The 20,750-nt window shown below is 40.0% G+C and overlaps 1 pseudogene; it reads left to right on the top strand.

Annotated features, from left to right (window-relative positions):
* The window catches only part of LOC123936928, a 33,444-nt pseudogene extending 14,065 nt beyond the window's left edge, over nt 1-19,379 (top strand).
* Nucleotides 19,380-20,750: the final 1,371 nt, after the last annotated feature.

Here is a 20,750-nt window from a genome sequence, read left to right as displayed (position 1 = left end):
AGGTCTCTGGCTGGCTCAATGATAGAGCATTCGACTCTTGATTTCGGGGTCATGAGTTCAAGCCCCACATTGGGCGTAGGGCCTACTTAAAATTAGAAAAGAAGATTCCAAACTACAGTGGACCTTTGAATAACACAGGTTTGAACTGCCAAGTACTAATGTGTGAATTTTTTTTTAAATACTGCACAGTACTGAAAATGTATGTATTTTCTCTTCCTTACGATTTTCTTAAAAATAATTTTTTCTTTAGCTTGCTGTATTGTAAGAATATAATATATAATACCTATAATATACCAAATATGTGCTAATAGACTGCATGTTATCAGTAAGGCTTCTGGTAAATAATAGGCTATTTGTAGTTATGTTTTGGGGAATACGTGTATTTTTGATTGTGCAGGGGTGCAGGATTGGTGTCCCTCCACTCCCACATTTTCAAAGGTCAACTGTATTTAGAACTTGAATCTTGGCAGTGATTAAGAGCATTGGTGAGACTGCCTAGATCTGGGGCAAGTTGTTCTACCCTTCTAAGACTTGGTTTACCCACCTATAAAATAGGTACAATCGTAGTACATATTCATAGAGTTGTCGAGATTCCGTAAAGCATTCAACATAGTGGATGGTAAATAGTAAGTGCTTAATACATGTGACTATTAATCCTCCATTTATCGCCATCACTGGGTTTTGCTAAATATAATATATGGCATGCCATTTAACATTTTCCTACTGAAGAGGCTAAAGGGTCAAGGGAGAAAGGAGAAGAATAAAAAAAGTCTTCTCCATCCCATCTCTGGCACCAAGAGAAGGAGTCACCTCATCTCCAGATGCGCTAAGACACAGATGCCATTGTGTCAACCAAGAAACCCAGAACCGTCAGAGAGAATGTCTGCAAGAGAGATGGCAAAGCCAAACTTCCCTATTGGCTCATGTAGATTAAAAAATCCACCCCCAGGAAGGGTTTGGAGGATCACACATTCCCATTATACTTAAAAGGGGAAGTAGACCCAAAAAATGAAATTGAGTTTAAGTAGGACAATCTATACATTACACAGAGAAATGAAAACTCTTCAGCAAATCAGTGGTGATCTTAACATGGGTCTGACAGAGTGAAGAACGTCGGTTACCTCTGACAACAATAAAAGTCATAGCCTGCCTACACTTTCTGTTATATAACTGTTGGGCCACAACTTACGTGTTGGAAGAAACCAATGCCACTCAAGTATTCTTGATGGTTTGGAAGCACAGGATTTCCTCTCTATATCCCACCACAAGTATAATCCTTTATGGTAAAATTTCCTGTTTGACAACCTGACATAGCCAAGTTAAAAACAGAGAATTAATATTGGCAAATTAAGAGCATTCTATGGATCCATGAGTCACTAATTAGTGTTCAGTGTCAGGTAAGAATGCAGAAGCAGAGACAGCAGAACACACAGGGGAATAAATATGAATTGGGAGAAGCCTCTGGGTGACTCCGTTTGTTAAGCATCTGCCTCCGACTCAGGTCATGATCTCAGGGTTCTGGGACCCAGCCCCACATCGAGCCCTGCATCGGGCTCCCTGCTCAGTGGGCAGCCTGCTTCTCCCTCTCCCACTCCCCTTGTTTGCATTCCCTCTCTCGCTGTGTCTCTCTCTGTCAAATAAATATAAAAAATCTTTAAAAAAATGAATTGGGAGCAAACAAAGGACTGACACCAAAAATATGCATGATATAATCCCTGGACTTAGCATTTTAGTCTTTCATTATCTTACCTGTTTTGATTCAAGAAACTTACCAAGACATTGGTAGACTATGGACTTTTTTTTTTTTTAAATATAGCTGGTGGCTTGCAAGTTTTTTTTTTTAATAACAGCTTCACTGAAATACAATTCATATACCATACAATTCAAGTGTATAATTTCAAATGTACAATCCTGTGGGAGTTTTTTTTAGTATATTCACACTTATGTGTAACTATCAACACGATTTTAGAACATTATTATCATCTCAGAAAGAAACCCCACACCCTTCATATATCACTCTTTTGTCCCTGTCTTCTCCTTTCACCAGCCCTAAACAAACACTAGTCTATTTTCTCACCATATGGATTTACTTATTTAGGCCAATTCATGTAAATGAAATGATAAAATAGAAGATCTGTTGCTGACTATCTCCTTTCACTCACCATAGGGTTTTCAAGGTTTATCTGCATTGTAACATATATCAGTGCTTCATTCTTTTCTGTAGCAGAATATTGAAAAGATATACCATGTTATGCTTATCCATTCATCTGTTAATGAACACTTGGGTTGTTTCCACATTTTGGCCAATATGAATAATACTATAAACATTCATGTCCAAGTTTTTGTATGGACATATATTTTCATTTCTCCTGGGTACATACCTAGGACTGGTATTGCTCAGTTATATGGTAACTCCATGCTTAACTATTTTAGAAACTACCATTTTCCAAGACGGCTGCGCCAGTTTACATTCCCATGACTCCTTCATCTTTTCTACCACTCTCATAGCTATTAGAGTGGTAACCAACTTAATATCTAAGTGAAAGTACAAAACAGTGGGTTGATCCCTAATCCAGTCACATCCACAAATAATTCTTCTCCAGAATAAAGATTCTGTTCTCACTTCCCCGTTTATTCCCAAATGTATGCTGCCCATCAATAACAAGTCATAATAAATCTTCCAAGGAGTCTAATAAAAACTGTGTTGTCCTCTGCAGTATCCCTATGAAATGAATTCATTTTATTTATTTTATTCTCCAAAAAAAAAAAAAAAACAAAAAACACACAACTGAAATGGGCAGGAAGGGCATGGCTTTTTCCATTCAGCTAATCAGGAAACAGAAACACGAGAAAATTTAGAACATGCCCTAGGAAACATCTAAGTGCTGATACCAGGGTATCGCATACTTCAATCTCTTCCCTCTAGTTGGAATGATAAGATAGTAACAAAAAAAATAACAATGCAAGATATATGCGCTATGAGTCAAATGGGTGACAAGAGCCAAAATGTAGTAAGAGCGTTGTAAAGGTGAGAGCGGACGAGGAGGATAAGGCTACACCGGGGACAGCGGAGGAAGACACAAGGGAGATTTCCTAGAGGAAAAGGGAAGGTGGCACTGCAGCTTGGCCGTGGGGAATGTGTAGAAGTTTGAGGGTTTGACGGGATACGTTGCTGGCCTGTAAAGCAGCAAGACCAACAACTTGGCAAACACAAGCTGAGATTGGGAATAATGGGTAGTCCAGTTGGAGTGCCAAATACTCCTTATGTTGAGCTAAGTAGTAGTAGGTTAAGGGCTCAAAGATAGATATCAAAGTAAAGAATCTGGTTTTTATCCAGTGGACAGTACAGAAAAACTGACAAAAATTTTATTCAAGGATTTTTGTGATCAGTGGTGTGCTTTAATGATACTGTTGTGGTAATACTGTATGGAAACAAGGTGAAAGGATACATATTGGGAAGAGAAACACTAGTCCAAAGACTACCATAATAACTCAAGTCTAAGATAACAAGTATCTATATCAAAGGTTCTTTTTTTTTTTTTAAGATTTTATTTATTTGAGAGAGAGAGAGCATGCACACACAAGCAGGAGGACTGGCAGGAGCAGAGCAAGGAGCCCGATGCAGGCCTCCATCCCAGGACCCCAGGATTCTGACCTGAGGTAAAGGCAGACACACAGACACTCTATGTCAGGGGTTCTTTATCAGGGCATATGTTATTCCCTGGGAGATATTTGCGATGTCTGGGGACATTTCTGGTTGTCACACGGTGCAGAGTCCTTCTGGCACCCATTGGGTAGAGACCCGGGCTGCAGCTAAACATCCTAGAATACGCAGGAGTCCCTACAACCAAGAGTATCTAGCCCATAATGTCAATAGCGCCAAGGAGGAGAAAACCTGGTCTAAATTAAAGTAGTAGCAGTGAAAACAAAAGCAAATGACAGATAATAGAATTATTTTCAAGGAAGAAGTGGTAGAGTTTGATGATTGGCTGGGTTGGAAACAAAAGATAGGGATTAGGTGGTTTAAAACATGCTTGGCAAATTCTAACAGCAAAAACAAAATTTTTTAAAGAAATTAGTAGGAGGAGGATGGAAGAGTGTAATGAGTATATGTTTGTTTTATAATGAATGTATTTTTTGAAAGATTTTATTTATTTATTTGACAGAGATCATAAGTAGACAGGAGGCAGGCAGAGAGAGAGAGAGAGATCCGAGGAAGCAGGCTCCCGGTTGAGCAGAGAGTCCAATTCTGGGCTCGATCCCAGGATCCTGAGATCATGACCTGAGCTGAAGGCAAAGGCCTAATTGAGCCACCCAGGTGCCCCTATTTGTTTTTTTAAAGATTTTATTTATTTATTTGTCAGAGAGAAGAGGGAGCACAAGCAAGGAGGGCAGGAGGCAGAGGGAGAAGCAGGCTTCCCACTGAGCAAGGAGCCTGATGTGGGACCTGATCCCAGAATCCTGGGATCCTGACCCCAGTGAAAGGCAGACACTTAACCAACTGAGCCACCCAGGTGTCCTAAGTATATGTTTTTATTTTTTCCATATCCTTTTCTTTGGAAACAACCTATTCTTCGAACTGTAATGGCATTTGGATGGGAAAGATCACGCTCCCAAACCATCTACAAGTGGTACTTTGGATCTATGTCTAGTAAATCAGGATCTACCATAGAGTTGGCCCTACTGAATGGTTCTCTAGGTGAGCACGTGATCCAAGCTGACCAATGAGAGTTCTTTCCAAATTCTGACTATGTCGCACACAAAGCCAGCCTGACTGAGACTTAAAGAGAGAGGCAAACCAAGAAACAGACTCTTAACTTAGAGAATAAACTGATAGTTACTGGAGGCAGAGGCGGGGTGGAAGAATGGGTGAAATAGGTGATGGGGATTGAGGAGGACACTTGCGATGAGCACTGGGTGTTGTAAGTGTTGAATCACTGCACACCTGAAGCTAACCATCTACTGTATGTTAACTAACTGGAATTTAAATAAAAACTTTAAAAAAAGTTAAACAAAGGCAAGCAGAGTGGAGTAAGAAGAGACAGAAAACCAGAGACAGAGGGTGAGAGAGAACCAAATTTTAACTGATTATCGTTTAGGTTCCTGGATCTAGCTATGCCTGAAATACAAGATTCCGATTTTCCAATTAGATCAAGCCAATACATTTCCTCCTTTGCTGAAGCTAGTTAGAGTTGGATTTTTATTTCTTTCGAATGAAAAAGTTTTAGCTAATAATGAAAGAATGAGATTAGCTTTCAATGTGTTAACAGATGGAAATTTCGTCAGTGAGGGAGCAGCTAGAATTTAGAGAAATAAGTTAAATTAAGTGATGCATTTTGGAACTTATTTCTTTAGAGGTGACAGATGTCAGAACAGTTGTGACCCTTTTGAAATAGGTCAAAGATAGAAAGACTTGGTATTTCTTTTCCAACTTATAAGAAAACAAAAGGAATCATAAATTATTAAGAAGTCTAAATTAATAAATTGTGATCATTCAGAAGCATCAATTCTAATACAGATATGAGTTTACTTAGGAGTTATTTTGAACTCATTGTGGTTTCATCACATGTAGAAGAGCTTTGGATTTGTTCAGTTAATCATCTGCCTATTTGCTCTTAGATTTCTTTTCTCTGCTTCTCCTGCTCTGCTTTGAACCTCAGAGGTTTAGTTTCTGCAAAACACATTGCCCAGGCTTCTTTGCCAATTGGCTTCCTGTTAGTTTGGCCAATAAAAGTCATTAGCAGGCATTTGGAGTATAGAAGGTGGGGAGAAGCCAGAGTATGCCTGTCCTTCTTTCCTTGCTTCGGCCAGTATTTCTGACAATGTTTGTGTCTCTTCCATGTCCCAACCTCCTGCAAGCATCCCTCATTCTTGTTGGCCCAGAGAGAGAGAGAGAGCACAAGTCGGAAGAGAAGCAGCTGAGCAGGCCAGCTCCTAGTCTGGTGAAAGCTTCTCCTCTTTCTGTCCCTCCAGCCCTAGAAGTGCTGGCAGCTTCTTGCTATTCCTAACCTCTGGCTTTATCATTTACTGTTTGCCTTTTTAGCTCTTCCAACACTTTTGTAAGAAGTTCCCAGGGTTAAATCCTTCCAATTAAACCACCTGGTTTGGATTCTTTGTTTACTGATTCACTTGCTAAGTATTTTAGTTATTTTAGAATGCTATTACAAAAATACCACAGATTGAGTGACTTAAACAACATTTCTTTCTTCAGGTTCTCGAGGCTACATGTCTAAGATCAAGGTGCTAGGGGGCGCAGTTCCTGGTGAGAGCTCTCTTTCTGGCTTATTGATGGCCATCTTCTTGCTGTGTCTTCACACAGTGGAGACACCCTCTCTCCTGTGTCTCCTTGCACAGGAGCACTAACCGCATTCATGAGAGCTCTACCCTCATGACCTATTTACTTCCTAATGCCCCACCTTCAAACACCATCACACTGGGGATTAGGGCTTCGGCATATGAATTGGGGGTGGGAGATGTTACACAAGAATTCAGCTTATAGCATCTAGTCTCCAGTTCAAATCACCAGGACTGGGTGATGAACAGCGGGAAAAAAGGAGCCCATTGATCATTTAAATCCTTAAATCCAATTAAATAAGATATATAAAACTATGTTGCCGGTGGACATAAGAATATAAAATATAGTTCATAAGGAACATGTGATGTAAAGCCATATATAAACAAAATAAAGATATGAAATGTTGTAGGTATAAGTTGCAGAGTTCAGAGGAGAGAGAGATTGATGTTAATTGCAAGCATCAAAGGAAGGCTTATTGAAGGAAGTAAGACCAGAGCTGAAATTTAAGGGACAGAAAGCCAAACAGTGGAGAGCAGAATCACAGACGGCATTATGTGAGCAAACGGGTGGGGCATGAGCAAAGAAGCAGGAATAAACACAGTGTGTTCATGGAAGGTCTGACTGAAGTAGAGGCATTTATGGGTAAATGGTTCTAATAAGTAAGAAAAGGTCACATTGCAAAGCGCCTTTAATAGGCAGAGAACTGTGAAGTCTGTGGGATCAATCCTAGAAAAATTCAATGGTAAGACCACATCCTTCAGAAGATTAAAGCTATACCCTACCCCCCCGCCTTTTTCTTATCTAGTCAATGAAACACAGAATAAAGAGTCTGAAGGCTGGCTTTCATTCCCATTTCCTAACCTATTTTTATAACCTTAAAATGTTTCTTAGATTTAGGTCTCAGTTGTCTACTTATAGAGGAGTTAATAATATGTAAAATTCATCTGAAGATTGTTAAGATATTTGTTGTTTTTCAGATAGCTAAGTATTTTTTAGATATTTATCCTATACCTAATCATCTGCTAAGCCTAAACTTATGAGGTCAGTTTTATTTTTCCCAAGTGCCCACTTTGTTCCTTCATAATAAAGAAGATGGCTAGACATTGCATAAGAGGAACCAGAGAGAAGGGTGTTTCTTCCAGCACCTAGTTCTAAAACATGCTGAATTTAACCCTGACCTTAAAAAAACAGACTGGAAGAAACAAAGTAATATTTTAACATAGTCTTAATTGCTTGTATTTATTTTTTTATTTTTTTAGAGAGAAAGAGAGAGTGCACATGCAGGCTGTAGGGTGAGTAGGGATAGAGGGAGAGGGAAAGAGAGAATCTTAAGCAGACTCCATGCCGAGTGGGGAGCAGGATTCTGGGCTCGATCTCATGACCCTGAGATCATGACCTGAGCCAAAATCAAGTATTGGATGCTTAACCACTGAGCCACACAGGTGCCCTTGTTAATTGCTTTAAAAAAGTAAAAGTAGGGGCGCCTGGGTGGCTCAGTGAATTAAAGCCTCTGCCTTCGGCTCAGGTCATGATCTCAGGGTCCTGGGATCGAGCCCCGCATCGAGCCCCACATCGAGCCCCGCATCCGGCTCTCTGCTCCGCAGGGAGCCTGCTTCCTCCTCTCTCTCTGCCTGCCTCTCTGCCTAGTTGTGATTTCTCTCTGTCAAATAAATAAAATATTAAAAAAAAAAGTAAAAGTATACATTGACCCAAGAATGGGCATGTCATTTGAAATGTGACTGTTTTTTGAAAATGAAAATACAAAGAAACATTATTGCAAAGATTAATATTATTCTAGGACTTATAAGTGGGTTTGCTTGACAGGTAGCTGATGAAATAAAATTCTACATTCCATTTTTATATTAAGGCGAATTTGTTTTGTCATGTGTATTATAATTCGCATTAGAAAAGCTAGTAATCATGGTGCTGTTAACTCCACTTTTATTGCGGGAAGAATAGGCGGAAGCAACATCTTAGCTCTTATTCCAGTGCCAGGAATGAATTGCAGTTGGAACAAACGAAAGACTTAATTATAGCCTTTAAATGAAAGCGGGAATAGTACACGTGGAACTGAAATCTTATCCAAGACACATTTCTTAGAGAAAATAAAGGTGAACTGGAATTTTAGCTTTGGAAGAAGAAATCAGACTTAGCGTCTACCCTTCTGTAAATTGATATCAGTAAAAATTTGGTTAGCATTGTGGGGGGTCTGTGAAAGGATTTTCAACTGAGTATGTTTTGTTGACCTCCCCCAAAACAGTTTTTCAGTGCTGATAAGAAAAAGAAATACGCTAGATAAAAGTCAATTTAACTTCATGAAATAAAGACATCTGTGACTTGAGCATAGTTTGCCAAAATGTATAATTCCGTTCACGGCTTAAGCTGAGAGCAAAGGGCATTTAACAGAAAACACAGAAAAAGAAACCTCTTCACCGAAGGCAAGTCAAAACCCACCAGAGTCACATAATCATGTCATTTGGTGGAATGAGCTGGCCGGGAAATGAGGAAACATGAATCCAGAGGGCGTTTTCAGTTCTGAGTAACAACATGGCAGGACAAGTCCCCTGAATTGTTGTGCTTCTACGGGATGATGGTACTAAGCAGTCTCCCGAGCTCAACAAGATTGTCAGCTAACCCTTAATTGTTAAGTTCTTATGACAACTACTGATGTGTCATCCCTGCTGTAATTGCCGCAGGCTCTTTCTAGCACCTGTTTTGCATTTACTGTTGTATTCTGAAACTTAACACAAATGTAAAATGAGACTATTACTTCTGTCAAGTGCACATACACATTTGCTGTAAAACGTTGTTGAACATGCACACAACACAATGGGAACGATCTCTTAATGTTGTACAGATGAGACCAGCTGTTAGAGCCCTCAAGGTCAAAAATTGAGAAAACAAAAGGAAGCAAAACAACAACAACAAAGAAAATCAAGCAGTGAATCCACAAGCAATTACATAAAAATCTTGAAAAGAGAAGAAAGCAGCTTGGTTGATTTTTTGTTGGGGAAGAGGTTTTGCCTCAGTAGCCACTATGCACCTTCCACACCTCCTCAAAAGCCTGCCCCCCAACGCTAATTATGTGGCCAAACCTGTGTCCAGCTCAACCTCGTAGCCCATGAAAGGATTAGAACAGGGTGGCTGAAAAGTCATATAAAAATGGGGCTGCTGGAAGCAGAAGTGAGCCACTTTCTTACCCACATCCACTCATCTCATCCACCCGTATGTACCTGGCAGGCAGCTTGGAAAAAGAAAGCCCTGAATGATCACCTCTTTCTTTCTTTTTCTTTTTTTTTTTTTTTTTAGATTATTTATTTATTTATTTGACAGACAGAGACACAGCAAGAAAAGGAACACAAGCAGGGGGAGTGGGAGAGGGAGAAGCAGGCTTCCTGAGCAGGGAGCCCGATGTGGGGTTTGATGTGGGGCTCCATCCCAGGACCCTGGTTGGGATCAGGACCTGAGCCAAAGACAGACACTTAATGACTGAGCCACCCAGGTGCTCCAATAATCACCATTTCATATTCTTGAGCTTTCTCTAAAAACACTGGTCCTTATCTGAATGTGTTTAAACTGAACTTATGCAGCAAATATACACCCACATTTTGATTCCTACTGATTGAAGTGGAGGTTTATGGGATCTAACCATAGAGCCCGGGCTGTCAAAGGCAGAAATACTCTCTGCTGGTAACACAGAGGAGCTCATTCGTATCACAGTATTAAAAAGATATGTATCAGGAGATAGCTGTGAGATCAGCACACAATCGACTTTCAGTTCTCTTCCCCCGTGCATCTCCAGAGGGACATAAATGCCTTCCCTCTGACCGCTGGGCACTGTAGAGCCACAGACTGTGAGGTTGGTGACAACACTTCCTTTAGCCAAACTGACCTGCGGGACCTGCCGAGTTCCATCAACCCCACGCTGGTCACCACCTTCGCTTTGATGCCTCAATGTGGGTGTGTAACTGACCATCTACAGAGGGACAGTTTCAAATCTTCTTGGTATGAAAACCACCCAGGGGCTGGCTGGCCTTCTCTGCTCTGGAGCTGAAGTTATTTTGTCTTAGAGCTGATGTCTCAATTCTTTCTTTAACATGAAAGCACAGTGGATCAACAGGAGTTTTGAAAATCTATACCCAGAAAGATTTATCAAGTCTAGTCCATTTTATCATCACTAGAGGGGAGTTTTGAAAGTATACCTTCCAACATGAATAATCTGGAAAAGAAGGAAGTTAAAATAAACTGCCTAATAGAGGTATGACATTAAAGAGGAACATAAAGCCCTGAAGTGGCCATTTAGGATCTAATTTTTTTTTTATTTGGGCCGCAAAAAATAATATGGAATGATGTCAGTAGCTAAAATCGCAGATGCACAGGGACTGCACACATGAAGCTACAACACAACTGATATTTGGAAGAAAATGAACTTGTGATCCTTTAAAAGAAAAAAGCAAAAAACAAAAAACGAACAAAAGACTTAAAATTCTCATAAAAGAAAACACCAGGCTGAGAGTTTCTCAAGATTTTTTTTCCTATTCTTTCTGTAGTAGATAAAAGGCACTGTATATCTTACAGAAAGAGAAATCAACTCACAGGAGACTAAGAGAATAAAAGATTGTTAAAAATCACACAGCAAGGCCATGCTTGCTTTTTAAACTCCAAACACATAACTTGAACCCCATTACCGCACTGTTGTTTTAGAGGTGATTTTTACATGACAGCATGTTTTCTTTCATCGCCAAAGAAAAGGAAATGAAAGATTCCACTAGATATATTGGAACAGGTTTAGGTATTAAAGAGAGAAAACCATTTATTGTGTGTTGTTGTTGACTTAACGCCCCATGCCGCAGAGCCACTAAAAGATACTACTTAGCGCCTTCTTGGAAAGCCAGTTTAAAGTTAGCAGATGGCTTCTTTCACAACAGTTTTGATAAGCACTTTTCCTGATCTCTTAACTCTGTGATGGATGAGGTATATTTTTTAGCACAGAAATCGTATGGCCGACTGTGAGGATAGAAGAAAGAAACAGGTGTCAGGTGATAGACACAGAAGATCAAGTTCGACTTGAAGCACCGTTTCCATTTTTTCTTTCTTTTTTTTTTTTGAGTTGAAAGCCAAGAAAAGGGCTAACTCCCTACAGAGAGGAGATTTTGAAGATGAAAATGCAAAGTTGGGGATTTCAGACTAAAACTGTCTTTCCATCATAGAAAAATGCATGAGTGTTATGGCTTTGGGAGAAGATTAAGGGAGAGAAGGGTCTCCGGGAAAGACCCATTAACGCTATGAATTGTTAGGATAGGATGGTGTAAGTGTAGCAAATTCTTCATACTCTCTGTGAATAGTGCAGAAAGATACATAATTGTATCTGGGGAATTAAACGACACTCTAAAGATTTATGACTTAAAATGAATGTAAAATATGAGTCTAGCAATGTCTGCTTTTTTTTGTAGCTGCTACAGGGTTTGATTTGCAAATGCATTTGATCCAGAGAAATGGAACTTTGTAATTTACCCGCTGGCATAACAGATGATCCAACGTTCATTTAGTCCCTTTCCCTGTACTGCTAACAGAATGTATTATGATTTAGTAAAATTACCTGGTATTTGGAGTGGGGGCTAGGGAGATTTAGAGGTGAGAAAGGGTTATATTACAGAATGATGTCTTCTAGGAAATAATCTTGCCTTAGGGTGATATAAAATGAGCAACAGGTGAAGGCAGTTACATATTTGTTTTTTTTTTCTTTTTTCAGCTGAGTCCAGTAATACTTGACAACTGGCATTATCAGTACACACACATAACTATATTGTATTTCCCTTGGCTTTGCTCTCATCTTATTTAATATTCCTTCATAACTTTTCACTTAAAACATAGCAAGGAGATGTAGAAAGAAAATCATATGGGTGCATAAATAATTCATAGGCACCCGAAGGCATAAAAATCATGCTAGACAAAAACAAGTAGTAAGGAAGGTGAACAAGAAGTTAAATTTAAACGTTGTTAGGGCACCTGGGTGGCTCAGTGGGTTAAGCCCCTGCCTTCGGCTCAGGTCATGATCCCAGGATCCTGGGATCGAGTCCCCCATCGGGCTCTCTGCTGGGCAGGGAGCCTGCTTCCCCTCTCTCTCTGCTCTGCCTCTCTGTCTGCTTGTGATCTCTCTCTCTGTCAAATAAATAAATAAAATCTTTAAAAAAAACAAACAAAAAAAACTACACACACACACACACATCAAAAAACCCAGTGGAAATCTAACAGAAGGTGTCTGAAAACGAATATAAAATGATATCTTTCTCTCCATGAGAATATATGTAACCTTGCTCTTTGGCCCACATCATAGTAATTGAACTAATTCATCAGGGATTGTCTTAAACTTGAGGAACTTTAGTGTCTGTAAGATTATTAAGGTACTGAACTGTGAGCTCAGCTCAATACAAAGAGATTTGCAGCTCTATTTACATAGTGTTCTTCACCTTCTAAGATAATATCCTGAACTCTGCCCATGCTTTCTTAGAAGCACTTCAATCCATTTACAAATTTCAATGGTCTTAAGTCCCCAGACTTCAGAAAAACAAAGGTTCTGGTGCTGAATAAAAGACAGTGACTGCACTTTTTTTTTCTTTTCTTTTCTTTCTTTCTTTCTTTCTTTTTTTTAATCATCTCTACATTCAATGTGGGGCTTGAACTCACCACCTTGAGACCAAGAGTCTCTACTCTACTGACTGAGCCAGCTAGCAACCTCTGATGATACTTTTCAGAGATAGTATATGTGTTTAAAACATAAAAGTTTCTTTGAAGGAGAAAAAAAATTCAACAGCCTTAGATTTGAGAATACTTTACCAAGCATTCAACAATTTTTGTATATATTCCTGTAGCGTGGCAGGGTTTGATAGTTTATTTCCCCATAAGTAATGAAGCATGTACAAATATAGAATAATAATATACAGTAATCCAAACCCCTAAAATTTAATTCCTAGATATGAGAGGCAGCCAAATTACCTTTTTATTTATTAGTGTTATACTTCCCTATTTCCTTTTATTCTTCATACTGATAGATTAATGATAATAATAATGTTTAACATTCATTTAATATTTACTATATGTCAGACACTATGCTAAGTACTTTACAAGATTTATCCCATTCAGTCCTCCTAATAGGCCTCTGAGTTATCCACAGTTAACAGATGAGGGAACCTAGATAAGAAATTCAGGCAGTGCGATAAAGCTAGTAAATGATGGAGCTGGATTCCAGCAGTCTCTATCCTGAATATGCATCCTCTTAAACACTGTGTTCTTTTCTGGGCTCATCATAGAAGAAATGGTCAGCGAGCCTGGGTGGCTCAGTTGGTTAAGCACTGGACTCTTGATTTTGACTCAGGTCATGATCTCAGGGTCCTGAGATCAAAACCCATCTTGGGTTCTGTGCTCAGCAGGGAGTCTGCTTAGGATTTTTTCTCTCTCTCTCTTTCTCTCTCTCTGACCCTGCCCCTGCTCTCTCCCTCTCTCTCTAAAATAAATAAATAAATAAATCTTTAAGAAAAGAAGAGGGGCACCTGGGTGGCTCAGTTGGTAAGCATTTGCTCTTGGCTTAGGTTGTGATCCCAGTGCCCTGGGACTGAGCTGCATGTGGGGTTCCCTGCTCAGCGGGAAGCCTGCTTCTCCCTCTCCCACTTCCCCTGCTTGTGTTCTCTCTCTTGCTCTGTCTCTCTTTGCCAAACAAATCAATAAAATCCTAAAAATAAATAAATAAATGTTTTTTAAAAAAAGAAATGATCACTGGTCCTATTGTTTTGAAGCAAAATTAAGTATTTTGAGTGTGTCTTGGATCCTTACTAATGGATCTGCTGAACTGAAAGGACTTTCAGTTTTAACCAGGAAGTTATTGTAAATATGGATATCAAGGATTATGAAATCGTAATGATGTGTATAATTGCAATTACCTGTAGCATTATCTCCCAATCACACTATATCATTTTTTATTCAACAATCATTTTTTTTTTGATCACCTACAATGTGCCTGGCTTCTTAAAAATAGTAGGAAGATTGGGACAAGAAAATATCTGTATAATTATACAGATATTTTATCTAGGTAGACATCATTCAGCAAATTTTATTGATATTTTTGCGCTCACTGTCACTTAACAAATGACTAACAAAGTCTTTTAATGACAAAATTGTCTGGAATCGCAGCCGTATTTTTATTGAGAATTTCTTTCCCCAGGATGATTTAGATTTGTCTCTTAATCGCCTGCGGTTTGGGAGAATGAAGAATCAAGGGGATAACATCTGCAGTTCCAAAATCATTTCAGACTCTTCGTGGGACTGGAGGTTCAATAGGGCACCAAGCATCCTTGCCTAAAGGAAGTCAAGAGGAGGGAGAGATGGGACAAAGTCACAGAGAAGGGATGCTGTCTTGTCCTCCATGTTCTCTACACCAGTCAGTGGCAAATACTTTATTTTAATCCTATGTGCTCTCTTAAGGATGAAAATATTCTTCTCAGAGAATCCTTGATTTATTAGAGTAGTTGCTATTCTAAAGCAAAAACTGGTGTGCTTTTATGAAAAAATGGTGGGGAAATGACAAAAATATTATTCCCTCTAGAAAAGTGGTAAAAAAAAAAAAAAAAGAGAGAGAGAGAGAAAGAAAGAAAGAGGAAGAGATAGAGGGGTGCCTGGGTGACTTAGTGGGTTAAGTGTCTGCCTTCAGGTCAGGTCATGATCTTAGGTTCCTGGTATTGAGCCCCGCATCGGGCTCCCTGCTCAGTGGGGAGCCTGCTTTGTCTCCCTTTGCCCCTCCCTTTGTCCCCTGCTCCCTGCTCATTCTCTCTTTCTGTCTCTCACTCACACTCTCTCAAATAAATAAACAAATAAAATCCTTAAAAAATAGGAGAAAATCTGGAAATAAGTACAGGGCTTTCTCTTGTGCATATCAACAAGATCACACGGAGAATTGCTTAAAACATTCCTCAACATAGGACAATCTATGGATTTCAAGATTTCTTGTTCATTGATATCCATTCCCTTATTTGGGAAGGCTTGTGGAAGGTCATAGATCCTCTTTGTTCTACTCTATTCCAATCCTGCCAGTGGTGGAGGTTTCAGACTGTATTTTGATTTTTCAGAAAGAGCGTATTTCTGACCAGGCCTAGAAGCTCCAGGATAAGAGGGCAGTCTTCTAAGAAAGGTACTTATAAGCTCTTCGGAGAATTATCGATCCTTCTCTCTTGGATCAAGAGCTCAAATGAGCTCATCCGAGCTCTTGATCCGTATGTAGTTAGTCTAAAATACAAATCTCTCCTTAGAAAGTTCATGTAAGAGAAACAATATTTGTAACAGAATCTTCACGTGCTTTTTACTTACTATAATATCATACTCTCAAAGCCAGAAGAAAGTAGAGGTCATCGATGTGGGAGTTTCGCATAAATTCCCTAAGAAGTAATCACTTGCTAAATACCATCTGAGGTGAGAAGTTCTACCTTCATGAGATTATCATTTCTTCCTTATTCTGAAGTAAAGCCTGTCTTCGTGATTCCACTCATAAGCTCTAGCTTTACCTCTTAGAGTATTAGAAATTTCTATCCTTTCTGTCACATAAGAAAGAGTCTGCTAACATTTGAAGACAGTTACATACACATAAGCTATTGTGTTTTGCTGTTTATAGAGAACAGAACATGGGATCTAGGCTCCTAGATTCAAAACATGGCCCTAAAATTTACCACTTACAAGGACTTGACTATGACATCAAATGTCTCTAAACCTCAGGGTGCTTGGATGACTCAGTGGTTAAGCATCTGCCTTCAGCTCAGGTCACAATCCTAGGGTCCTGGGATCAAGGCCCTCATCGGGCTCCCTGCTCAGTGGGAAGCCTGCTTTTCCGTCTCCCACTCCCCCTGCTGTGTTCCCTCTCTTACTGTCTCTCTCTCTCTGTGTAAAATAAATCTTTAAAAAAAAAAAAATACCACTAAACCTCAACATTCTTTAATGGAAAGGAGAAGAAATAACACCCATCTCATGTAGTTAGTGGTTACGTGTGTTAAATAAACTAATGTATGTAGAGTGCCTTTTATTAGTGGTACTTAATTAATTGTGGCTAGTATAATTATTAATACCGTGGCCTCAAGTCCTCTCTTTCTATTCCATTTTCTCTCCTGATGCAACAGAACAGAGCTTTGCAAACAGTGTATCACAGGTGTGCCAAAATATTATCATTTTTCTGTAGCCTTGGGGTGGAGGTGAGAGAAGCACCCTACTCATTTTTATATCTTTCCCCTACCAGAGCAATCTAGTCGTTAAGCTGCTACCTTGGCTTGGGTCATGATCCCAGGGTCCAGGGATGAAGCCCCACATTGGGCTACCTGCTCAGTGGGAGCCTGCTTCCTCCTCTCCCACTCTCCCTACTTGTGTTCTCTCGCTGTTTCTCTCTCTGTCAAATAAATAAATAAATAAAATCTGTAAAAAAAAAAATCTTTTGTCCTTTAAAAATATGTCTCTCTCCCTCACATTTAAATATTCTTTCATAATCAGCATTTGAGTAGCAACTTTTGCTAGAAATAAAAGATTATCTATGGAAATAGGTTAGTTCTTGACATATATTAGTCTCTCAGTCTTAAGTGTGACCCAGCAAGGCTTTCCCCCCTCCACCCGTATCCTACAAATGTTATACATTTTCTGGGGTCAGCATGGTGGAAAAAAGTTAGGGCAAGACCACAGTGGTGTTTATTAATGTTGTTTTGGTGTGTGGTACTCAAATTTAACTCAAAGGTTAAATTAACTCCAGAAGGTTAAAAAGAGTAGGATGAATTATAGTCTTCATTTGTTCTAGACACGATCCACGTTCCTCTGCTCCACAAAAGTAGAGCGTACCCTTGAAACCTTTCATTATCTGAAATGCCAGAAAGTGGAGAAGCAATTACCATTAATTTATATAGATAATGTTTTTTGAGCACTCCCAGATCCAAAAAATAATCTTTCTTAAGGTTTTGTTGTTGTTGTTGTTGTAAGATTTTTATTTATTTGACAGAGAAAGATACAACACAAGTAGGGAGAGCAGCAGGCAGAGGGAGAGAGGGAGAAGCAGTCTCCCTGCTGAGCAGGGAACCTGATATGGGGCTGGATCCCAAGACCCTGGGATCTTGACCTGAGCCAAAGGCAGATGCTTAACCAACTCAACCACCCAGGCGCTCAAGGTTTTCTGATTCCTTAGGACACACATTGCTAATGGACGCCCAAAATAAATCTAGAAAAAAAACAGATGCCCCCACAGTTCAAAGATATTGCCGCCGGATGCTGCGGTGCCGGTTCGGTTCCGAGTGTAGAGTCCCAGAGAAGGAGCGGGGGGGGGGGGGGGTACTCTCCTTGCTCTCATTGCTTGCAGCCTCTTTAATAGCTCGCTGCAAAACAAATGCCCAACACTGTCTTTGCTTTCCGAAGTTTTTGTAAAATCTTCAGATTTTGTTCAGTTACTGAAAACACACCCAGTACTATTTCTTTTTTCCACATCCGGTACTATTAATGGAGGTATTTCATAAAGGAGACGTAGTGGAACACGAACTTTCAAAAAGCGGAGGATTCCTGTACTTCTTTGCTTGAAGTTTAAACTGGCATTTGGGTTTGGGGAAAGCCACTTCGACTGTTATCTAACATTGATCTTGCATTTCATAAAAACTGCTAGCAAAAATACAGATTCATTCATTCATTCAAAAAATATTTTAAGTCTAGTTTGTGTACTATTCTAGATACTGGGGACAGAGCTTTGAACAGGATAACAAGGTTCCTTCCCTCATAAAATTAACTAATAAAAAAACCTTAAAGTCAATGGTATCTACAACAAAAAATAAGTAAGTGCTTTTGGCTTTCAGCTCGGAGGAGGCAAAGGTGCCACTATCTTCAGTCGTCTGGGTTCATCCAATCGGGGGTGGTTGGACAGCCGCCGCCTCTGCCATGCCACATAAGTTCCACCCCCAATGAGATCAAAGTCTAATGCCTGAGGTGCACCGGTGGGGAGCTCGGTGCTATGTCTGCCTTGGACCCAAAGATGGGCGGGCTGGGTCTGTCTCCAAAAATGTTTGATGATGATATTGCCAAGGTAACCAGTGATGGGAAGTGTCTGTGGATGACAGTGAACTGACCATTTGGAATGACGGGTCCAGATTGAAGTGGTACCTTCTGCCTCTGCCCTGATTATCAAAGCCCTCAAGGAACTGCCAAGACACAGAAAGAAACTGAAAAACATTAAGCACAGTGGAAATATCACTTTTAAAAAAAAGATTTTATTTATTTATAAGAGAGAGAGAGTGCGCACAAGCAGGGGGAGCAGCAGGTAGAACAGGCAGAGGGAGAAGCAGGCTCTCCCTTGAGCAAGGAGCCCCATGTAGGACTTGATCCCAGGAACCTGGGATCATGACCTGAGCCAAAGGCAGCAGCCCAACCAGCCACCCAAGTGTCCCTGTAAATATCACTTTTGATGAGATTGCCAATATTGCCCGATAGATGTGGGATTGATCTTTATCCAGAGAACCCTCTGGAATCATTGAAGAGACTGGGGGGTGGGGTGCTGGGTGGCTCAGTTGGTTAAGCTTTGCCTTTGGCTCAGATCCTGATCTCAGGGACAAGGGATCAAGCTCCAAGTACTGCTCCCTGCTCAGTGGGAGGGAGTCTGCTTCTTCCTCTCCCTCTGCCCCTCCCCCCCCACTCATGCTCACACGCTCTTTCAAATAAATAAAATCTTTTAAAAGAGGGGGGCACCTGGGTGGCTTAGTTGTTTAAGTCTCTGCCTTCAGCTCAAGTCATGATCTCAGGGTCCTGGGATGGATCCCACATCAGGCTCTCTGCTCAACCTGGAGTCTGCTTCTCTCTCTGCCTCTCCCCTCTCTGCTCATGCGCACGCTCTCTCTCTCTCTCTCTCTCTCTCTCTCAAATAAACAAAATCTTTAAAAAGAGAGAGAGAAAGAGAGAGATTGTGGGAGCTGCCCAGTCTGTGGGCTGCGATGTTGGTGGGGACCACCCTCATGACATCATAGATGACATCAACAGTGGTGCAGGGGAATACCCAGCTAGTTATGAACTACAAAGGAAAATATTTCAATAAAGGATCATTTGACAACCATAAATAGATAAATGCACTCCCAAATTGCTGCCCTGGCTCATTTCTAGTCAGGAGGATAAATATCAGAGCCCAAAAGGAATGGGAATCCTTCCTTTAAAAAGTAAATTCTTCATATTTTTTTCCTATTCATTCAATAAAATAAATGCAAAAGAATGCACAAGAGCCTGCCTGACATGGCTAATTATTTTCCTTCTATTGTGTCTCACCATATGCACCATCTGTCCCCTGCTCCACCAGCCACATCTTTGTTATCTTCCAACAAATTGACACAATTTGGAATCTCTTTCTCCTCACAACTCCTATTGAGTCTTCCAACATAATAAAGGCCAAGTCCTCTTTATTTCACTCTTGATAATGATGCTCTTGTAGGCTTTTGTTTATGGTATTGTATCAAGATTGGTTAGGTTGTGACACAGTGACAAACTCCAAAATCGTTGTGGCTTAAAGCATACATTTTACTTATTTCTTGTTTCTGCTCTATTCCTATTGCTGGCTGGAAGTAGGACTCTGCCTTTGTAAACTCTCAGGCTTCCCAGTTCACGGAGCAGCTGCTATCCTAAATATTGTCAATCACAGAGCCGGAGGGAAAAACGGATGTGGTGAAGGAGACACTGCCTCTTGTACTTTCTCTAGCCAGAGAAATCCCTTGGCACACCTAATTCCGAGCACACAGGGAAATAACAGACCTACCATGTGTTGTGAAAGAGAGACAGCCTGGTATATGCAAACCACCACCATGATGATCACAGGAGTGCTATTTACTAATTATATTCTTCCCTCCCAGGGTAAAATTGCTTTCAGGTACTCAGAATCTTACTTTGACATTTATGCTAATATGATCAATGGATACAATTTATAATAGTGCATTAAGTTTAGGAAGTTCTTGTATTATCTGTCAGGTGTCATCATAAATCTTGAATATAGTCTCTAATTAGACATTTCACTTTTTCAGTGTCAAAGAAGTAAATAATTTTATACATTTAAAATAGAATGATATTGATATAAAATACGTAGGCCTCTGAGAGGTGTAAATAAGTCTAGAATGATGTGGGCTTTTCACCCTGGGGTTGGGATTTGCTCAACTGCTATAAGGACATTGATTAACGAACTACAACAAGTGATTATTAAGCAAAGTGTGGATTTTTTTCTAATATACCTTCATCCATAATGCATCTCAACCATAATTTTTTAGAAGAAAGCATGAGATACTCATGAGTTTCTAATACATTAAGTTTCAGGAATTGACTGACTGAGGATGATTTGCTTTGGTCTGAATGTGCCAGCAGCAGAATATTCTTGTGAACTCTTCTGCCCAGGATTGCCTGTGGTACCGCTGGCGTCCTTACAACTTGA

This window comes from Meles meles, chromosome 2 (assembly GCF_922984935.1).
Source record: "Meles meles chromosome 2, mMelMel3.1 paternal haplotype, whole genome shotgun sequence".
Lineage (NCBI taxonomy): Eukaryota > Metazoa > Chordata > Mammalia > Carnivora > Mustelidae > Meles > Meles meles.
The sequence above is the reverse complement of the archived record's forward strand: the minus strand, read 5'-3'. Positions and strand labels throughout refer to the sequence as shown.